The 8,045-nt window shown below is 41.1% G+C and overlaps 1 pseudogene; it reads right to left on the reverse strand.

The window, feature by feature from the left end:
• Window positions 1-609: 609 nt before the first annotated feature.
• Window positions 610-8,045, reverse strand: part of LOC110103281 — a 17,355-nt pseudogene continuing 9,919 nt past the window's right edge.

The following is an 8,045-nucleotide window of genomic DNA, read 5'->3' on the forward strand; positions in this document are numbered from 1 at the left end:
TTGTTATTACAATTGAGGATTTCCTTTGTCCTCCCAAGGCCTCTCTCTTTGCAAGAAAGTCCGGAGATCCCCCCTCCTCCCTCTATTCTTATAATTGAGGCATTCCCTTGGCCCTATCCAGGCCTGAGGCCCCTCTATGTGCAAGAAAGTCCAGAGATCCTCCTTTTCTCTCTATTCTTACAATTGAGTCATTTTCTTGGCACTATCTAGGCCCGAGACCATTCTATGTGCAAGAAAGTTCGGAGATCCCCCCTTCTTCCCTCAACGCCCTTAAGTAAGAGAAATGTCTGGTGATCACCTTCCATCGAGAGATCTTGCGGAGTTCTGATGTTAGTTGATTTGTGATGGAGGTCGAAGAGATCATTGTAAGGAGGGATGTTGAAAAGACTATTGATGGGCAGAAATCCGGCGTCGGGTAGGAATACTACGTTGGGTAGGAGTCTGACGACGGATAGAAGTCTAACGAAGGGTTAAAATTTGGCGTCGAGTAGAAGTCCGACGAGGTGCATAAATTCAATGTCTGACATAGGGGAGAAGTACAGCGAGGTGTAGAAATTTAATGTTGGGTAGAAGCCCGACAAATGTTCGTCGATAAGCAGGACTTCGACATCAGGTAGATGTATGGCGTCGGGTAGAAGAACGACAAAAGTCCATTGACAAGAAGAAGTCTAACAACGGGTAGTAATCCGACGGTAGGCAGAAGTCCGACGTTGCATAGAAGTACAACATTGTGTAGAAGATCAATAAAAGTCCGATGACGGGTAGAAGTATGATGACAAGCAGAAGTTCGATTTCGAGTAGAAGTACAATGAAGGGAAGATGCTCAGCATCAGGTAGAATTTTGACGAAAGTCCTGCGGGGTAGAAGTTCAGCAACAGGAGGAAACTCATCATCGGGTAGAAGCCCAACGAAAGTCCGGCGACGGTAGAAGTCCAACATCGGGTAGAAATTTAACTTTGTGGAGAATCTCAATGAAAGTCCACCGAAGACATTCTGGTGACGTTAATCAATGATGTAATACATATCCGAAGTTGTATGTCAGAGTCTTTACTCGATAATGTTAACCTGTTTGAAAGAGGTTAAAAGAATCTACAAATGATGTAAGACCTATCCAAAGTTGTATGTCAAAGCATTGCTTGATGACGTTAACCTGGAAGAGATCGAGAGAATCCACAACAGATATAAGACCTATCCGAGATTTTATGTAAGAGCCTTGCTCAATGACGTTAACATGTGTGGAAGAGGTCGAGAGAATCCACCAAAGATGTAAGACCTATTCGAGGTTGTATATCAGAGCATTTACTCGATGAGGTTAACTTGTGTGGAAGATGTCGAGAGAATCCACCAAGGATGTAAGAACTATCTGTGGTTGTATGTCAGAGCCTTTGCTCAATGACGTTAACATGTATGGAAAAGGTCGAGAGAATCCACCAAGGATGTAAGACCTATCCGAGGTTGTATGTCAGAGCTATTGCTCGATGACGTTAACTTGTGTGGAAAAGGTCGAGAGAATCCATCAAGGATGTAAGATATATCCGAGATTGTATGTCAGAGCCTTTGCTCGATGACGTTAACTTTTATAGAAGAGGTCGAAAGAATCCACTAATGATGTAAGACCTATCTGAGGTTGTATGTCAGAGTATTTACTAGATGACGTTAACCTGTGTGGAAGAGGTCGAGAGAATCAACCAAGGATGTGAGACCTATCCGAGGATGTATGTTAGAGTATTGCTCGATGACGTTAACCTGTGTGGAAGAGGTCTAGAGAATCCACTAAGGATGTTAGACCTATCCGAAGTTGTATGTTAGAGCCTTTGCTTGATGACGTTAACTTGTTTGGAAGTGGTCGAGAGAATCCATCAAGGATGTAAGACCTATACAAGATTGTATATTATAGCCTTTACTCGATGACGTTAACTTGTATGAAAGAGGTTGAGAGAATCCACCAAGGATGTAGGACCTATCCGAGGTTTCCCCCCAGTATGGATCTAATTTTCATGAAATTGATGCAGCGATAGCTGAAGTCATGAAGTTGATATGAATGACCTTTTGAGGTTGGAGCAAAAATTGCCCCAGTCAGGAACCACGTTCTCACAGATGGTGCCAAACTATTGTGTCCTGGAGTATTTGCGGCAGTAGAGAAATATATAGTTTAACGTCTTGGCATTATACAAAGATCTAGCACACAAGAAGATAGAGAGAGAGAATGGAATTCATAAGAGACACTAGAGTTTTTATATGGAAACCCCTGAAAAGGGGGAAAATCATGAGGCCTAGCCCAATTTGAATGAATCCACTAGTATTTGCAGTCGATTACAAATGAGTCCCTTTATTGGGAGAAGACCTTGTCTTAATGGTACAAATGTACATCACATATAGCGCATTACATGGTGGGAGTTACAATAATCAACATAGACAAATCGATTTGGTTGGATGGGCCATAGTCGGCACGAGACAGGGGTCATAAAGATCATAGTTTGCAAGAGATCGGGGTCAGAAAGACCGTTGTCTAGTGATGGAGGTTGGAAGGACCGTAGTAGTTGACGTAGGTCAGAAGGACCGTAGTTGGCAGGAGACAGAGGTCCAAAAGATCTTAGTTGACATGAGATCGGGGTCAGAAAGAATGTTGTCTGGTGATGGAGGTCAAAAGGGCCATAGTTGACAGGAGATAGAGGTCCAAAAAACCATAATTTATAGGATATCGGGGTCAAAAAGATCGTTGTAGTAGGGCGGTACTCTAGTAGAACTATAGGTGTCAAGTGGTGGACAAGCAGATGCCTGGGCCTCAGGTTGTGTTCCGGTGGAGCACAGGGCCTCAAGTGATAGTTAGGTGGAAGTACGAGCCTTAGGTTGTGGCTTGGTGAAGCACAGAACCTCAAGTGGTGGTCCGGTTGAAGTCCGGGCCTCGGGTGGTGGTCTGGTGGAGCATAGGGCCACAAGTGGTGGTCCGGCGGAGCAACGACGTCATGCGGTGGTCCAGCGGAGGTGAGGGCCTGAAGTGGTGGTCCAGTTGAGCAACGACGTGAGTTGGTGGTCTGGTGGAGGTGAGGGTCTCAAGTGGTGGTCCGGTGGAATTTCGGGCCTCAGGTGGTGGTCTGGTGGAGCATAGGGCCTCAAGTGGTGGCCCGGCGGAGCAATGACGTAGGGTGGTGGTCCGGCAAAGGTGAGGGCCTGAAGTGGTGGTCCGACAGAGCAACGACATCAGTCGGTGGTCCGGCGGAGGTGAGGGCCTCAAGTGGTGGTCTGGCGGAGCAATGACATCATGCGATGATCCGATGGAGGTGAGGGCCTTAAGTGGGGGTCCAGCGGAGCAACGGTGTTAAGCGGTGGTCCGGTAGAGGTGAGGGCCTCAAGTGGTGGTCGGGCAAAGCAATGACGTCAGGCTGCAGTCCGGCGGAGGTGAGGACCTCAAGTTGTTATCCGGCAGAGCAACGGCTTCAGGCAGTGGTCCGACGGAGGCGAGAGCCTCAAGTGATGGTCCGGCAGAGCAACCACGTCAGGCGGTGGTCCGGTAGAAGTGAGTGCCTCAAATGGTGGTTCGGCAGAGCAACGACGTCAGGCGGTGGTCCGACGGAGGTAAGGGCCTCAAGTGGTGGTCCGACAGAGCAACAGCGTCAGGTGGTGGTCCAGCAGAGGTGAGGGCCTCAAGTGGTGGTCTGGCAGAGCACCAGCATTAGGCGGTGGTCCGGCGGAGGTGAGGGCCTCAAGTGGTGGTCCAGCGGAGCAACAGCGTCAGGCGCTGGTCTGACGAAGGTGAGGGCCTCAAGTGTTGGTCCGGCGAAACTCCAGCGGTGGTCAAGGAGGAGCTTCTTCCTTCTCTTCTCTTCCTCTCTTCTTGCTTCGATCCCCCTTTCAAGAGAAATGAGTGATATATTTATAGATTTCTAGAGTGGCATTGCCCGTAAATAGTTGAGAGATCAAAGATAAATAGGGAGTGGTGTTGACCTCATTTTTGTATGAGGTCACTCTTAAATCATCCCTGAGTCCTAGATCCTAGCCCTTAGGCTCAATCCAAATCTTAACTCAATCCAAACCCAGAACTCATAGGCTAAAGACTTAGGCCATAAAGCCCTTTATAGGTAATTTTTCCATCACCTTGAAACCCAGTCTTTTGACCTCTGATTCAGGGTCTATTAATTTCATATTGATGTGACATGACTCTAGAGGCAACCCTCCAAATTTGAGCTCATTTGGAGTATTTTAACCCTTTAAACTTAATCCAACTCCAAATGTTGCAAAACCTTTGAAAATTTACAATCCATGCCACTAGGCCTTTAACCTAGTGGAATTTGACTTTGGATCCCCCTCCAAATCTTTTGATCCCTCTTAATACCTTGATATTAACTTGTTAAGCAATGATCTATATCTTTTTAGATTCAATTTGACCCAGAATTGACTTGAGACCAAAATGATCAAAATGCCCTTAAATGGGGATTTTTGGACTTTTGGCCTAAATTTAACTTGATTTGACTTATCAACCTTTGAAATCTTCTTCAAATGTCATTCCAATGAATCCTAAATGACTTTAGGAACACATTGAATCCAAACTTACTCTTTGGTTTGACCTGGTTGACCAAGTCAACCATGGTTGACTAAATCAACCCTTTAACCCAACACTTGTCAATTTTAACCATTCTAGTGATTTTGAATCAATTCAACTCATCAAGATTGGTCAATTATACACCCTTAACTTCAAATTCCTTGGCATGATGTCTTGTAGCACTCTTGACCTCCCTCATGCACATCCTTGTCACCATTGACTAGTCAACAAGTCAATGGGTCAAAAATAACCCTTGAAATGAGACCATAGCTTGGCCACCTCATCATCCCATAAAGAAAACCCTTTCTCCAAGCCAAAATCTCCTTTTGGTTGACGGGAATATTCTTTTTCCCTCCCTAATTGATCATTAAAAAAGCTCTATTAACCAGTCAAGCATTGGTTCATCAAAATGGGGGAAAAGGTGTGGTCCCTCTTCCTATGGACTAAGAGAAGTCACACTCAAATATCAGCCCTATTCCATAACTTTGGGCAGCATAGGGGACACTTGGCACTCATCCAAAACTACTCCAAATCAAATCTCAACCATCCAATCCAAAAGCCCAAGGTAAAGTGGTGAAAACTTGACCTAAAGGGGCTTCTTCTTCATCATTCCCTTTGATATGATCAAAAGCTCCAAAAACTCCAGCAGCCCCCAACCTTCTAAGAGCTCCTCCTACACACTCCAACACATTTCAAGTCCTTCCCAAGCATTTCCCAACCATTTCCAAGCCTCAAATAACTATTTTAGTGAGGAGAGAGCATTCTAAAGAGAGAAAGTGGACTTTCCAACATAACTTTCGATATAGAAAGATCCGGCTTTTGGAGTCTTCAGCAAAGTTGTAGGGGATTGATGAAGCTTTCCAACAAGCCAAACATCGCAAAAATCCGATGGTTGGATTGTAAGTTATACTCATTTTAAGTTTAAATTTAAATTTAAAACTGTAGCGATTTTACAATGAATGGAGCCTCCAAACTCCACGCATTGCAAGATCATATTGCCCTCTAGCTACAGTTCAAATTTCGAGCAATTCGTCGAGTATTTTGAAAGATATGAGCGTTTAAAGATTTCTATTCAAAATGAACTAGAGAAGATCTGGACCGTCCGATCGACAATCAGACGGCTCAGATCTGGGTATACCGCGTGGCTTCCTCCAGGTTTGAACGTGGGTCATCCCACGGTATGGGAGGGTGACGTGGCGTCACGCCACGCCGCCACGTCACCTTCTGCTGATTTGACCCAAATTTGAATAAAAAATGCTTTAAATGCTCCAAATCTTCCAAAATTCACAGAAAATTGAGTTCTCTACCAAATGGGTCGTTCTTGGGCTCGTTGGAAAGATAATCTAATATAGTATTTATTAAAATTAAAATTATATTTATTTTATATCTTTATTGTGAGATATTTGAGTTTATGTTAATTTTGATTATTGCTATTTTCTCACAATCCAGTAATTAAATGAAGCCCAAATTTTGGTGGATGATTATTGAGTATCTTAGGCATGTTTAATAATTTTTCTAGGTTCATATGCTCAATAGATTTTTGTGATATGAATTTTTAAGGTAAATGGTCTATTTTGGATCCTAAACTTTGAAAATTCATAACTCCTTAGGGTTTTAGTATTTTACTGTGATATTTCTGTGGTATGATTGAATATATGTCTGGGTTAGACACACCAAGTTTCATGCCTATTTAAATAGTAGAGACACCTAGGAAAAATAATTAAGGAAATGTCTAGAAAACTTAGAAAATTCATAGGGGATTGTACACACATCCAATAGGGGTGAAACTTGAACATAGTAAACTTAGTGACATCAGATACATTAGGTTTAAATTTTAATCAATTTGGAGGTCATTAGGGTAGAAATTGAGCATGTCAAATTTCAGCCCCCTTTAAGGACTTAGAAAATTCAATAAATCATCATAAATTTATATTAATTCCAAAAAATACCCATAATAACTCTAATCAACCATATTTCAACTCTTAATCATTGAAAAATTACTTTAATTTGACATTAAAATCCACTTTAATTTAATTTTAATCAAAATCAATATTTAATTAATTTTAATTAATTAAAAATTGTTAAAAATCCCAAAATTCTTTAAACACTTTTTAATCTCACATTAGATCATTTTTGATCTTTTGAGTTGATTTCAAGAAGTTTGGGACTCATTTGGGATCAAATCACTAAAATGACCCTTAATTGAAATAATTAAATAATTTCAATAAATACCCAAACTTTCAAAATTCATAACTAATTGTAGAAAATTCCAAATCAATCAGACTCAGTGGCTAATGACTATAATTAAAATATAGTATTTTCCAAAAATTTCAAAACCCCCAAAATCTGGTCAAAGTCAAAAAGTCAACATTTTGGTCAACTTTAGGTCAAAACTGGGTCAAAACTTCTAAAAATCATAATTTTTGATAGAAAGCTCCAAATTGAATGTGCCACCTATCTAACCACTCATAATAAGGTCTAGTATTTGTTAAAAATCTGAAACCCTTAAGATTAACTCTAATTTTAAAAATCAAATTTTGACCCCTTAGTTAACATATCAGGATAACCCTCTAAAATCTATTAACTCCCCCAAATTCCAGAATTTTCTTAATAGGTTAATAAAATCCTCAATCAATCTTCTAAAATCAATAACCAACTCCCCTTAATATTAATCCACTTCTTTAATTTCAACTAACCTAAAATAACTTAATTAACCCCGACTGCTACTGGTGACCCAGGCCTACGAGGCTATTAGCTTAACCCCAAGGAAGGTGAAATAAAATTCACGGCCTCGGTGTGAAATAAAGGTAGTAATTAATTAACTCTTAAAATATATTTAACTAAAATTCTTAATATATTAATATTTAAACTTTAATCTAAATTTTCCTTTTTAGCCTTAACAAACCGAGACTTTTAGACAACTTTAACTAATCGCCCACTTTAGGATCTACCCCTGCCACATGACCTTCTACACACACTTTAGATGATATGCTAGGACAACCAACTCTAGATCTAGGTTAGGCCGGTGTTTACTTTACTGCTGTGTGCCAGATTTTTCGTAGTTTTCACTGCATGTTGTGAATGAAATTGCTTTGTTGTGTCTGCTTACTTTTTCTGCACTCTGTGGATGGATTGATGTGTTTGGCCAGTAGATTATCCTTAGGTTAGGTGCGATCTGGATGTTCACACAGTCTTCTGCAGGTGGCCACGCTCATGCAGGGCAATACAAGGGGGCTAAATCAATAAAAAAAATCAATTGTTATAAATGCTTATATAGGTGCTTGAACTACTAAAGCCCCCAAATAAAAGGAGCGTGGCCAATGTGTTTACTTTCTTTTCTGCACATATATAACTGCTTGAGAATAATTACTTTTTATTTATTAACTGCTTAGGATAACCTTGCAGGTGAATCTAGATTTTATTTTTGATGTAAATGTAATTTGTATAATTGTCAAGTGTTGTGAAAGTTAATTTTGAGTTGGGATACATAGGTCCAAAGCTTGGA

The sequence above is a fragment of the Dendrobium catenatum genome, unplaced genomic scaffold (assembly GCF_001605985.2).
Source record: "Dendrobium catenatum unplaced genomic scaffold, ASM160598v2 fragScaff_scaffold_83, whole genome shotgun sequence".
NCBI lineage: Eukaryota > Viridiplantae > Streptophyta > Magnoliopsida > Asparagales > Orchidaceae > Dendrobium > Dendrobium catenatum.